This window comes from Dama dama, chromosome X, assembly GCF_033118175.1.
Source record: "Dama dama isolate Ldn47 chromosome X, ASM3311817v1, whole genome shotgun sequence".
Classification (NCBI taxonomy): domain Eukaryota; kingdom Metazoa; phylum Chordata; class Mammalia; order Artiodactyla; family Cervidae; genus Dama; species Dama dama.
The window spans coordinates 52,668,036-52,682,651 of record NC_083714.1 but is presented as its reverse complement, the minus strand read 5'-3'; the positions used below and the strand labels follow the sequence as shown (position 1 = coordinate 52,682,651).

The window sequence follows — 14,616 nt, the reverse complement described above, 5'->3', positions numbered from 1 at the left end:
GCTGCACCACGGTGAAGGAGTCGCGGGCTGGGGGTCCAGGGGACCTGGTGTCTCTGCCAGACCAGGCATACCCTTGGCCCGAAGCGAGCAGGTGCCCCAGGGATGCCGGCCCACAGAAGTGTCCTCCCTTCAGGGCGTCTCTCCACGGGTGCAGGTGGCAGCCCGCACCACTCACGTCATTGTCCCTCCTTCAGGACCTCGCGGCGCCCCCTCAGTGGGACCATGCAGGCCCTGGTCGCCCCAGTGACCAAGGCCATCTTCGTGGCTCTGTTCCTCTTCGCTATGCTGCTCATCCTTTGCGTGATCCTGCGGTACATTTGCCGCGACCTGGACAATGACTCCATCTGAAGCAGTTAAAGCACTGCCTCAGCCCTCTGAGGCCCCAGCCCCGCGACCCTGAGTTCGTCCCAGAATCCACGTCTCTTCCCAGGACCCCGTGCTCTTCCTATGGATTCTGTGTTGCTCCCCGGGACCCAAAGCCCTCTCCCAGTCCCGCATCCCTCCCCATACTCTGGGTGCTCCCATCTCCGACTCCGTGCCTCTTCCTCAGTCCACTTGCCCTTCCCTTGTTTCTAAATTCCTACCCTGGACCCGGTGCCCCTCCCCAGATTCCTTGCCAACGACCCAATTCCAAGCCCCACCTTTCACCCCGTGCGCTCCTCCCCCGGACCCCGAGTCCCTTCCCAGGACCTTAGCGCCCTCTCTTAAGCTTGACATCCCTTCCCTGCACCCCGTTGCCCTCCCCAGACCCCCAGAGTCCTCTGGGAAATCCCAAGGACTCCATGTTCTTCCCAAGACCCTGTGGCTCCATCCTGATCTGTGATCCTGAGCCCTCTCCCCTGACACTCCCCCTTCCTTGGAGCACTCTCCTCTCCCCCAAGCCCGAGGTCCTCTCCCCATCTCTGAAATCTGCTTATTGCCCCTACTCCCCACCACAGCCCTGCATCCTCTTCTGACCCCACACTCTGCAGCTTTCTCCAGACCCTGGAGAAACCCAGTGTCTTTCTTCAGAAACCCATAGCCCACCAGCCAGCACCCCTCATCCCACCCTAGGCCCAGAGCCCCCTTCTCTCATGACCTCCCCAGGACGCCTGAGCCTTCTCCCAAGCTTGTTCCCTTCTCGGGGTCCTTTGCCCTTCTCCAGATTCTGCTGCCACCAACTGCTAAGAGTCCAGCAAGACTGAGCGACTTCACTTTCACTTTTCACTTTCACTTTTCAGTTTCATGCAATGGAGAAGGAAATGGCAACCCACTCCAGTATTCTTGCCTGGAGAATCCCAGGGACAGAGGAGCCTAGTGGGCTGCTGTCTATGGGGTTGCACAGAGTCGGACACAACTGAAGCGACTTAGCAGCAGCAGCAATCCTTCTGGAAAACTTCAATGCATTCTCCAAATGTTTTCCCATTGGGTATGTGAGTACTCTGATTTGTCACTTAATCAGCTGGCTCTTTGGATATAAACCTGACGTTAAAGAGAGGAATTTTTAATCTGATCTGGCCATGGCCTGGGGTGGGTGGGAAGGGCAGGGGCTCCAGAGAAATGGAGACCAGGGCTCTGAGCCCACCCCGGCCCTCACTAGCATGTGATCCTGTGAAGATGCCCAAGCCCTGTGGCCTCAGTTCTTCATCTGGGAGGCAAGTGGCTGTGAGGAGTCCCATGTGTTGGACTGCAGGATGTGCTGGATACACAGGACAGAGCTCGCAGGCCTGGCAGCTGTTGGCCCTGTGATGGCAGGGCAGGAATCTCTCACACTGTTGCCCCCAGACACACCTCCGTCCTTTCCTCTGGCATTTTATTTTATTATCCTGTTCACAGAATTCAGTCTCCTCCAGAGGCTTCTCATGTTTTGTTTTTTAGCTTTTGCTGTCGATATGGTGCTTTTCATTTGCTTCATTTTCTCTTCTCTAGTTTGCCAGGGTAGATTTTGGGAACAGAAGACAGCAGCTTATACTTTGACACCATCTTGAGAGCTACAGGTAAAGCACTAAATCTATAAATAATTTAAGCAGATTTGACATCTTTATAACAGGTTGCCACCATAAATGAATATGGTATACTGCTAGAGACTTTTTATTTGGGACATTTTTTTACCCATATCTATCTATAAATTTGTGTTGTAGCCTCTGTTAAGATTTTATATATTTTGTTAGACTTCTAAGATAATTTTTTGGCTTGTGTTGTGAATGGGGCATTTTTAAATTACATCTTCTAAATAGTTAGTGCTTTGTGTGTGTGGCAAGGCTCTTGGTTTTGCTATAGTAATCTTCCATACAAAGTTTTTTCTGGTCTCTTATTAATTTGAGTATTCCATGTATCAATTTCTTTGAATTCCCTATGTAGATGACCATATTGTCACAAAATATTATCTTTTTCAATATTCATAGTTCTTATTTCCATTGATATGCACAGTTTTAACTCTGTGTTCTAGTGAATTTTTGTATTGTACAAGGGAGAGCATGCATCTTTGACTTGTTCCTGTCTTTAATGGGAATGCATCAAACTTTTCACACTTAAGTATGTCTGCTTTTGATATTAGGAAATGGAAGTTCCTTTCTAATCTTTATTTGTTAAAGTCGTACTCATGTTAAATTGATTTCAGAGGCTTTTCTACATCCACTGATATGCTTCAGTGTTTTCCCCTAATTTGTTATTGTGGAGAATTGAGCTGTTTTCTAGTTTGAATCGTATTTTCATTCTTTAGCCATAACCTGTCTGCTCATGTAATTCACTGCTATATTGAATATGCTATTAGTTTGCTTAGGATATCTACCACTGTGTGGATGAACTGTGCTCAAGTGTTCTTTGCATGGTAGGAGTGGGAGTACTCATCTGGTTTTATAGTTGACGAGAGCTAGTCTGGGAAAATAAGTTGAATAATTTCCCAGCTTTTTTGTGTGTGCTTTAGAGGAGTTTGCATAAGATGGAGATTAATTTTCCCTGACCATTGGTACAACTGACCACCCAAACTGCCTGTCTTGGAACATTTGAAGGTAGCTTGGGTGTTGAGTACTGTTAAAGTTTGTAGTGTTTAAAGTTTTCTGCTTCTTTATGGATGGATTTTGTCTTTTAAAAAAAAAATCCATTTCACCCAGAATTTTAAATTTAATTGCATGATATTTATAATAAAAATTTATCATTATAACAGAAACTGTAAGACATATACAGCAGTAGAGAATGGTATAAGCGACCCAATATACTGGGCAGCCAGCATCAATCATCTGCAGTACATGGCTGGTCTGGTTCCAATGTACCCTCACCTTCCCCACATCTCTGCCAATGGACTAATGTGAAGGTAGTCCAAGATATCAGGATGATTAATCTCTAAGTATGTCAGTAAGAATTGCTAACAGACAAGGAATCTTTTATAAAACATAAACCCCAAACAATGATCATTCCTAAAGATTTAAATGTTTTAACAAGAGCAAATATCTAGTAATTTTTAACATTTACCTTACACATTACTTTTTTTTTTTTTTTAGTTTGTTTAGATCACAAATACAGTCTATATATTGTGATTTTTTTCTGTTCCTTAAGTCTTTTTTAATCAACAGGTTTCCCCTGCATCATCTTTTGTTTTTTTCCTGTAGATTTTGTTGTGAAAAAAAGCAGGTTTTGTATTTTTCAAGTTTTCCGTAATACAGATTATGTTGAATGAAACAGTTTGATGTCATTTAACACTTTCTTTAAATTGGTAGTTACAGGTAGAAGCTTGATGAACTTGTTTATTTACAAGACTGCTACCTAGGTGATGCCAGGTACTTCCATTAAGAAGAACATAATGTTTGTTGTCCTTTGTTGGCGGTCATTGCTGATCCTCACCTTCATTTACCTATTGGGGGTTGCAGAGGGTTAATTTTCAAATTCTCTCATTCAGTTTTAGTTTATCACCTGAAATACTTTCATATGTAGAAACTTTTCCTTGGCCAGCATTTGCTTCTCTTGAGGGAATCATATAACATATTTGCTGTGCTTTTACATCATTTAAATATCTTTTTCATCTATAGTTTATACAGTTTTAACTTATTTTGTTTATGTGTTATTTTTTTCTTTAGTATCTGGTCATATTTTCAAAAAAAGTCTGTTTCATAAATATTTTCAAGTAATTGGCATTTGTTTTTTGGCCTTACTGCTTTCTAATTCATTATTTCTATATGTACCTTTATTCTTTCCTACCTTCTATTACTTAAAGTTTCATATGATGTTGATTACCTAGCTTCTTGAAGTTCTTGGGTGATTTAAATAGCTCTTGTTAAAAATAAATAAATAAATAGCTCTTGTTTTCTAATACATCTGTTTAAGGCTATATATTTCCCTTTGAGTACCATTTTGGATCTGTTGCACAGTCATGCTATTTAACTTCATGTATATTGCTTGATTTTTTTTTTACAAGTCGGCTAAATCACTCTATTACTCATGTTATTAGAATTTTTCAATATATGCCCCAAAACTACTGAGTGTAAAACTTACTTTTGAGAAGGCCATGAAGATGATGATGAAAGATACTTTATTTGGGGAAAGTTTCAGAGCCAAGGGGTATTTTGTTTTATAAATTATTTTATTAATTACAGAAGAGACAAGCATATTTACCTGCTGGTGACAGAGCTGAGTTTATGCCAAGAATGCAAAAGAGTTTAACACTAGAGGATCAGTCATTATAATTGGTTGCATATAACAGTCAAGGATTGTCCAGGAAAATAGAAACCACTGTAAATATTTAACATGGAGGGAACTTAATGCATGGGGTTGGTTTCAAAAGTGGTAGGTAGCCAAGCAGGAGAGAATTGGGAAACCCAATTATTAGCAACATGAGGAAATCAGTCACCTCTGGGATGAAATGGCAAAGAAAGGAGATCGTGTTACTGGAACCTGGGTGTTGGATCCAGAGCCACGATGGGTCAACCTCATGGTTGAATGGCTGGAGCCATGGAGAATATGGAACTATTGAAGGACAAGTCACCTGATGCAGAGGAAGGAGAAAAACCTTTGATTGCTCTGTCTTCCAAGATTCTAATCTCTTACTGGTGTTTCTGGTTAGCTGAACCAAAATGGCAGCCAACTGTTGGCAAGTTTGATTGCAGCCTGCTGGAGTCGGCCCCTGGATAATCTAGAACAGGGCAAGGAGGAATGAGGGATGGATCTGGGAATGTATAATCTCAGGATTGCCTTATTACAATAACAGATTGAGTGAGAAAAATCAGACCTACATCAATACAGAAAAGTATCTACTAAAAATCAACATCCAGTCATGGTGAAAAGAAATGTTAGTCCAAAGTATTCAACTGGGGTAATGAGTTTTGGGGAGGAAGACCAGAGAGACAAAGTGCCATTCTTATCACATCATATCAAGGGTACATTCTATCAACATGATTTATAACCATTGATATTTACCTTGCTCACCTAGCTGAAGCATTGTTTGTCAGGTTTTCTCCTCTCTTGAGCTCAGATGCAGAAATAAGGAAGAGAGGAAGCTCACTCAGATCATTTCCTAAATAACCAGCCCAGAAATCACAGCTAACTGTGGCTAACTTGTCACACAGATTAAAACCCAAAAAAAAATATTCAGCCCTATTTCCTGCAGTGAAACAGAAGTCTTCCAACATGGAAAACAATAAATGGGATCACGGTGTAAATAGAGAATGTATTGGGGTTTCTGTCCAACTTAGAGGGACCCTGAATATCAGAGGAAGGGGTGTGGACCTTATTTTACATGCTAAGTCGCTACAGCCGTGTCAGACTCTTTGCAACCCTATGGACTGTAGTCCTCCAGGCTCCTCTGTCCATGGGATTCTCCAGGCAAGAATACTGGAGTGGGTTGCCATTTCCTTCTCCAGGAGATCTTCCTAACCCAGGGATCAAACCTGCATCTCTTATGTCTCTGGCATTGGCAGGCAGATTCATTTCCACTGGCGCCACCTGGGAAGCTTTATGGGTGGTAGAAAATTAAGCAGCAGGGTGATGTGATTACACCTGGGCTCCTTTCATCCTCCTCAGTTCCTTTTGGATCTGTGATTTGGATCTGTTTTCTTATATACTATCCTCACTGGATATGAGGAAGGCCTAAATCTTCTCAGTTTGCGATGTACTTATGAATACCTCAAAAGAAAAGCACCATTTAAACTCCCACCTAAGAACAATCCTTTGCTCATTTTGAGATCAAGGTGTTTCAATAAGACGCACTTTCAGTTCACCTGTGTTCTCTTTATTCTTTCAGGTCAAACTCCATCCAGTGACTGCTCGACATCATGGCCCCAAACCCAGGAAAGCATGAAGTCTTGATGAGGAGCTGAAAACACCAGATGAGCATCCTCATTGTGTATTATGGACTCCCTAATCTATGGTCATGTGAACCACTACATTTCCACCTGAATTTTGGTCTTAGGCCTATTTTTGTGCTTAAGTATCTATCACCTTACTGTCTTGACCTCTCTGTTGCTAGAAGGGTGGATTTACTCACCAAACACAGTCTCAGGTCCTTTTGACTTAAGCAAAAGTGAAACAGAATTACTAAACACTTGTTTCATACACTCACTTTTCTGTAATAATGACAGGAAGGCCAGGCCTGGAATTCGGACTGTGTGGGCACTTGTTTCTTTTGACTAACACATACACTCTCAGGGAAGGGCCAGAATGTTTATCCTGTTAGAAGAGTCAAAGGTCTCTGTGTCTTGAATGTGCCAGAGGATATTTTAGGAAAGGACTGGGTTTTGTACTTCTGGAAGTCATCAGAATATTGCACTCCTCCAAACCTAAATTACCTTCCTATTGCACCTGGTTGGTCATTTCCTCCTAAATGCCACTTCAGTTCTCCCAGCACTTGGAGGACATGGGCTCAGCTTGTCATTCTGTGATGACCTCTTTCTTGCCATCATTTTGTTCTTTCACAGCAGTGATCAGACTTCCATGAAAAATGGGATTTTTTTAAAGCTACCCATGGGCTAAAATGGTTCTGTCTCTGTTGGCTGTGTATGTGTCAGGCACCTCTCCTACAGATGTTTGCAGAGGTGTACTTGTATCACTGCTCCTGTTTATGTTTATGGTCATGTTGACCTGTTACATGTATTGGGGGCCAAATAGAGCTGATCCAACCAGATTGCAGGAGCTGTGAATAAGACATTATTTAGCGAACACTTTCTGATCTCCCACTGAGTGCCAAGGCCCATAGTGGACACCAGGACCACACAGCATGATAAGTAACCCTTACCCAGAGGAGCTCACAATGTTGATAGCTTAGTTGCTACAAACTTTGACTATTTTTCAGAGTTCTGATAAAGTTGGTTCCAACAATTTCTGCTTGAGTTTTTTTTTTTTTATTTCTGAGGTTCTAAAGATTTTCTTTTTAGAAAATTTTAAAATGTGATATCCATTCTCTAATAGTTGTAGATACAGGTTATGCATTTCATCAGGGGTGAGTTGGGCAGTTTCTGGATTTTGAGGAATTGTACAATTCCATTTAAGTTCTTCAATTTATGTACTGTACATAGATTTGTTCTCAGTGTTTCCTTTTTATCTTTCCAATATCTTTAGGGCTTGTAGAATTGTAGTGATAGTCAATATTTCATTCTGATATTAGTCATTTGTCATCTCTTTTTGATTTTGTTTATCTGGTGAGAGCTTTATCAATTTTGTTGATCTTTTCAATGAACCAGTTTTTTTTTTTCCATGATTTTTTCTCTTTATTGTTTATTTCAATTTTTTTTTCTCTTCTGTTTTTTGTTTGTTTGTTTTCATATTGCTTTGGGTAAAGTTTTCTCTTCTTTTTCTAAGTTAAGGTTGAGGCATAGATTATTGCTCAAGGTCTTTCTTCTTTCTTAATCTAAATATTAAATGCTATAATTTTCCCTCTTAACACTGATTTAACTGCATCCCATAAATTGTAATATGTTGCCCTTTCCTTTTAATTCATTCCAGTGCAGTTTCTACTTCCTTGAGAATCTCTTTTTTACTTATGGATGGTTGTTTAATTTCCAAGTATTTTGAGATTTTTCTTCTCCTTCCATATTGTTTGATTTCTAGTTTGATTCTTTTCTTGTCAGAAAACATACTTTGCATCATTTAAATTTTTAAAATTTGTTTTGATGAAATAGGATGCTATCTTGGTGAATGTTTCCCATGTGTTTGAAATAAATGTGCATTTTGCTGTGGTTGATCCAGTGATATTTAGATCCATAGTGTTTGTGAATCACACAGGTCCCAGCCTGCCCCTTGGGCAATGGTTCAGTTCACCACAGTTTTGGTATTCTGTCTCTGGTGAGATTCCTGTATGCACAGCTCAGGTCGAACTCAAGAGTTCCTACAACTTGCTGGAATCCCTTGCTCATATTTGCTCTTCTCCACTATCTGCCCTCAGTCTTTGGTTACCAGGAGACTCTCCTTCTGGTCTTCTCACTGAGAGTGGAGGGGTTATTTAGTTTGCTCACTCTGTTGTATACTTCCCTTCAATAGATTCACCTAGATGACCAAGTGGTCAGATAATACAAAAACAGCACAACAGTCACTTCTCACAGAATTTTTTCTCTATGGAGAAAAATACCGCCCTCCCTCAATGTTTTAGGTGTCTGCCATGCTGTTATTGAGTCTTTTATGGTAGGGTTAAAGATCTGGGCCTGGGCCTTTTGCTTCTACCCATGTTATAAATCCTTCAGTATATTCATGCTATTTTGCTTTTCACCAGTGATCAGCAAACATTCCCAGTAAATGGCTAAATTGTAAATATTTTTGACTTTGTAGGCCATATTTTCTCTGAGATATATAGATTTTTTATTTTATTTTTGTATTATATTCATAATAATTTTGTGTTTAATGTAGTCACATTTAATGTTTATAATTAATTTAGTTAATTGTTCAATTTACTTAATACATGTAAATCCACCTGACTGACATTTACATGTTCCTCTTAAGATTAATGTGACATTTTGTTTGAAAAATCTGCCGTATAGGAGGCACTTAAATATCTGGAGGATATCAAGGCAAATCTGGCCTTCTCAGAAACTCTTCCATGAAATGAGGAAGCTAGTCATAACAAATGATGATGACCACTCTTAATTGAGCGCCTACTGTGGATCACTCTATGGGAGAGACTACAAGTGCTTGTCCGGATCTTGTCTCCCTTTCCTCCATCCCAGACGTAGCAGACACTACATTGCCTGTCCACTTGTAGCTAGGATGGGTGATATGACTAGCCATTGCCATCGAGATATGAGCAGGAGCATTTTTGGTCACATCTGGAGCCAGTATGCCATTTCTGTGCTTACTCTTTCACTCAGCAAGAATCATGGTAATCCAATGGTAGAATTCCAGAATGGAAACAGCATGGAAACTTGGGCCCTCTGAGATCAGTCAGAGTTAGTTTTAGTTGCTCAGTCGTGTCCAACCCTTTGCAGCTCCATGGACTGCAGCACACCAGGGCTCCCTGTCCATCACCAAATACCAGAGTTCACTCAAACTCATGTCCATTGAGTCGGTGATGCCATGCAACTATCTCATCCTCTGTTTCCCCCTTCTCCTCCCAATTTCAATCTTTCCTAGCATCAGGGTCTTTTCAAATGAGTCGGTTCTTCGCATCAGGTGGCCAAAGTATTGGAGTTTTAGATTCAGCATCAGTCCTTCCAATGAATATTCAGGATTGATTTCCTTTAGGATGGACTGGTTGAATCTCCTTGCTGTCCAAGGGACTCTCAAGAGTCTTCTCCAACACCACAGTTCAAAAGAATAAATTCTTTGGCGCTCAGGTTTCTTTATAGTCCAACTCCATACATGACTGCTGGAAAAACCATAGCTTTGGCTAGATGGACCTTTGTTGGCAAAGTAATGTCTCTGCTTCTTAATAAGCTGTCTAGGTTGGTCATAAGTTTTCTTCCCAAGAGCAAGTGTCTTTTAATTTCATTGCTGCAGTCACCATCTTCAGTGATTTTGGAGCCCACAAAAACAAAGTCTGTCACTGTTTCCACTGTTTCCCTATCTGTTTGCCATGAAGTGATGGGACCAGCTTCCATGATATTAGTTTTCTGAATGTTGAGTTTTAAGCCACCATTTTCACTCTCCTCTTTCACTTTCATCAAGAGGATCTTTAGTTCTTCTTCAATTTCTGCCATAAGTGTGGTGTCATCTGCATATCTGAGGTTGGGGTACAGTTTTTCAGGGTATGCCAAGAAGGTGGGTTCTAAATGGTGAAAATCACTTATTTGGACTACATTAAAAATAATTAGATGTTCAAAAATTTGAGCTTGTTGGGGAATACTTTAGGGAAGGGCTCCATCTCACACTTCTGCAATTATTCTGTAGCATGTTCCACTCCCAGCCCCAAGCTTAACTTGCCTTCCTATTGTGCCTGATGAGTCATTTCCTCCTAAATGCCACCACAGTTCCCCCAGCACGTGGGGGACACTGGCTCAGCTTGTCATTCCATGTTTGAAAATATGCCATATAGGAGGCACTTAAATATCTGGAGGATATCAAGGCAAATCTGGCCTTCTCAGAAATTCTTCCATGAAATGAAGAAGCTAGTTATAACAAATGACTAGGCAAGAGAGAGGAGCTCCCTCTTGCCACTATCTTATTGTTTCACATCATTGATCTGATTTTCCTGGACAGTGGGACGTTTTAAACTTACTCATGGGTTAAAACTGTTTGTCTGTGTTGGCTGTGTAAGTATCAGGCACCTCTCCTACAGATGTTTGCATAAATGAACTCGTGTCATTGCTGCTGTTTGTGTTTATGGTCGTGTTGACATGTATTGGGGGCCAAATAAAGTTGGTACGACCAGATCATGTGATCTGTAAGATATTTTCTGATCTTCTACTGAGTGCCAAGGCCCATGGTGGTTGCCAGGACCACAGAGCATGACATGTGAACTCTGACTTGAGCAGCTCATGGTCTCATAGGGGGTCTGGCCGCATACTTTTCACGGGGTTTTCAAGGCAAGAATACTGGAGTGATTGACATATCCTCCTCCAGTGGACCATGTTTTGTCAGAACTCTTCACTGTGACCCATCCGTCTTGGGTGGCCCTGCACGGTATGGTTCACAGCTTCATTGAGTTACACAAACCCCTTTGCCTTGACAAGGCTGCGATCCATGAAGGGTACCCTGATGCTGGGAAAGACTGAAGGTAAAAGGAGAAGGAAGCTGCAGAGGATGAGATGGTTAGATAGCATCACCCAACCAATGGGCATGAATTTGAGCAAATTCTGTGAGATAGTGGAGGACAGAGGAACCTGCAGTCTATGGGGTTGCAACACGTTGGACACAACGTAGCAACTGAATAACAATAAATTGTCACATAACAAAATTCCTTCTTTATGTTCTAGAAGTGCCAAGGCATAAAGACAACAAAAATGGATAATTACAAATATGCCAGGAAGCTTCCATAAGCCTCTTGTCCTTCTCCATCAGAGGGCAGACAGACTGAAAACCACAATCACAGAAAACTAACCAATCTGATCACATGGACCACAGCCTTGTCTAATTCAATGAAACTATGAGCCATGCTGTGTAGGGTCACCAAAGATGGACAGGTCATGGTGGAGAGTTCTGACAAAATGTGGTCCCTTAGAGAAGGGAATGGCTAACTACTTCAGTATTCTTGCCTCGAGAACCCCATGAACAGTATGAAAAGGCAAAAACATAGGACACTGAAAGTTGAACTCTCCAGGTTGGTAGGTGCCCAATATGCTACTGGAGACCAGTGGAGAACTAACTCCAGAAAGAACGAAGAGAGGGAGCCGAAGCAAAAACAATGCCCGGCTGTGGACGTGACTGGTGATGGAACGAAAGTCCAATGCTGTAAAGAGCAATATTGCATAGGAACCTGGATTGTTATGTCCACGAATCAAGGCAAATTGGAAGTGGTCAAACAGGAGATGCCAAGAGTGAACATTGACATTTTAGGAATCAGTGAACTAAAATGGACTGGAATGAATGGATGAATGTAACTCAGATGACCATTATATCAACTACTGTGGGCAAGCATCCCTTGGAAGAAATGGAATAGCCATCATAGTCAACAGAAGAATCTGAAATGCAGTACTTGGATGCAATCTCAAAAAACGACAGAATGATCTCTGTTTGTTTCCAAAGCAAACCATTCAATATCACAGTAATCCAAGTCTATGCCCCGACCAGTAATGCTGAAGAAGCTGAAGTTGAATGGCTCTAAGAAGACCTACAAGACCTTCTAAAATTAACACCCATAAAATATGTCCTTTTCATTATAGGAGACGGAATGCAAAAGTAGGAAGTCAAGAAATATCTGGAATAATGGGAAAGGGGCCCAAGGTCAGGGGCGGCAGCTGAGAGGAGCTACCCCATGTCCAAGGTAAGGAGCAGTGGCTGCACTTTGCTGGAGCATCCGTGAAGAGATAATCCCACGTCCAAGGTAAGAGAAACTGAAGTAAGACGGTAGGCACAGAGAGGGCATCAGAGGGCAGACAGACTGAAACCACAATCACAGACAACTAGCCAATCTGATCACATGGACCACAGCCTGTCTAACTCAGTGAAACTAAGCCATGTCATGTGGGGACACCCAAAACGGACAGGTCATGGTGGAGAGGTCTGGAAGAATGTGGTCCACTGGAGAAGGGAATGGCAAACAACTTCAGTATTCTTGCTTGCCTTGAGAATCCCATGAACACTATGAAAAGGCAAAAAGATAGGACACTGAAGGATGAACTCCCCAGGTCGGAAGGTGCCTGATATCCTATTTGAGATCAGTGGAGAAATAACTCCAGAAAGAATGAAGGGATGGAGCCAAAGCAAAAACAACATCCAATTCTGGATGTGACTGATGATAGAAGCAAGGTTTGATGTTGGGAAGAGCAATATTGCATAGGAACCTGGATTGTTAGGTCCATGAATCAAGGCAAATTGGAAGTGGTCAAACAGGAGATGACAAGAGTGAACATCAACATTCTAGGAATCAGCGAACTAAGATGGACTGGAATGGGTGAATTTAACTCAGATGACCATGATATCTACTACTGTGGGCAGGAATTCCTTAGAAGAAATGGAGTAGTCAACAAAAGAGTCCAAAATGCAGTACTTGGATGCAATCTCAAAAATGAAAGAATGATCTCTGTTCGTTTCCAAGGCAAACCATTCAAGATCACGGTAATCCAAGTATTTGCCCTGACCAGTAACGCTGAAGAAGCTGAAGTTGAACAGTTCTATGAAGACCTACAAAACCTTCTAGAACTAACACCCAAAAAAGATGTCCTTTTCATTATAGGGGACTGGAATGCAAAAGTAAGAAATCAAGAAACACCTGGAGTAACAGGCAAATTTGGCCTTGGAGTACGGAATGAAGCAGGGCAAAGGCTAACAGAGTTCTGCCAAGAGAACGCACTGGTCATAGCAAACACCCTCTTCCAATAATACAAGAGAAGACTCTACACACGGACATCACCAGAAGGTCAATGCCGAAATCAGATTGATTATATTTTTTGCAGCCAAAGATGGAGAAGGTCTATACAGTCAGCAAAAACAAGCCCAGGAGCTGACTGTGGCTCAGATCATGAACTCTTTACTGCCAAATTCAGACTGAAATTGAAGAAAGTGGAGAAAACCACTAGACCATTCAGGTATGACCTAAGTCAAATCCCTTATGACTACACAGTGGAAGTGACAAACAGATTTAAGGGACTAGATCTGATAGACAGCGTGCCTGAAGAACTAAGGACAGAGGTTTGTGACATTGTACAGGAGACAGGAATCAAGACCATCCCCAAGAATAAGAAATGCAAAAAACAAAATCCCTGTCTGAGGAGGCCTTACAAATAGCTGTGAAAAGAAGAGAAGTGAAAAGCAAAGGAGAAAAGGAAAGATATTCCCATTTGAATGCAGAGTTCCAAAGAATACCAAGGAGAGATAAGAAGGCCTTCCTCAGTGATCAGTGCAAAGCAATAGAGGAAAACAATAGAATGGGAAAGACTAAAGATCTCTTGAAGAAAGTTAGAGATACCAAGGGAACTTTTCATGCAGAGATGGGCACAATTAAGGACAGAAATGGTAGGGACCTAACAGAAACACAAGGTATTAAGTAGAGGTGGCAAGAATACACAGAAGAACTATACAAAAAAAGATCTTCACGACCTGGATAATCATGATGGTGTGACCACTAACCTAGAGCCAGACATCCTGGAATGCAAAGTCAAGAGGGCCTTAGGAAGCATCACTATGAACAAAAGCTAATGAAAGTGATGGAATTCCAGTTGAACTATTTCAAATCTGAAAAGATGATGCTGTGAAAATGTTGCACTCAGTATGTCAGCAAATGTGGAAAATTCACCAGTGACCACAGGACTGGAAAAGGTCAGTTTTCATTCCAAACACAAAGAAATGTAATGCCAAGGAATGCTCAAACTACTGCACAATTGCACTCATCTCACATGCTAGTAAAGTAATGCTCAAAATTGTCCAAGCCAGGCTTCGACAGTACATGAACCATGAACCTCCAGATGTTCAAGCTGGATTTAGAAATGACAGAAAACCAGAGATCAAATTGCCAACATCCAGTGGATCACTGAAAAAGCAAGAGTGCTCCAGAAAAAAAGATCTACTTCTGGTTTTTTGACTATGCCAAAGCCTTTGACTCTGTGGGCCACAACAAACTGTGGAAAA

The 14,616-nt window shown here is 41.6% G+C and overlaps 1 long non-coding RNA gene across 1 annotated transcript; it reads left to right on the top strand.

Annotated features, from left to right (window-relative positions):
- The first annotated feature begins 267 nt into the window (after positions 1-267).
- Positions 268-8,660, top strand: LOC133052285 (uncharacterized). The gene is made up of 3 exons (XR_009692022.1): positions 268-1,408; positions 1,909-1,976; positions 6,212-8,660. It is a non-coding gene; the product is annotated as an uncharacterized LOC133052285 (long non-coding RNA).
- The last annotated feature ends 5,956 nt before the right edge of the window (positions 8,661-14,616 follow it).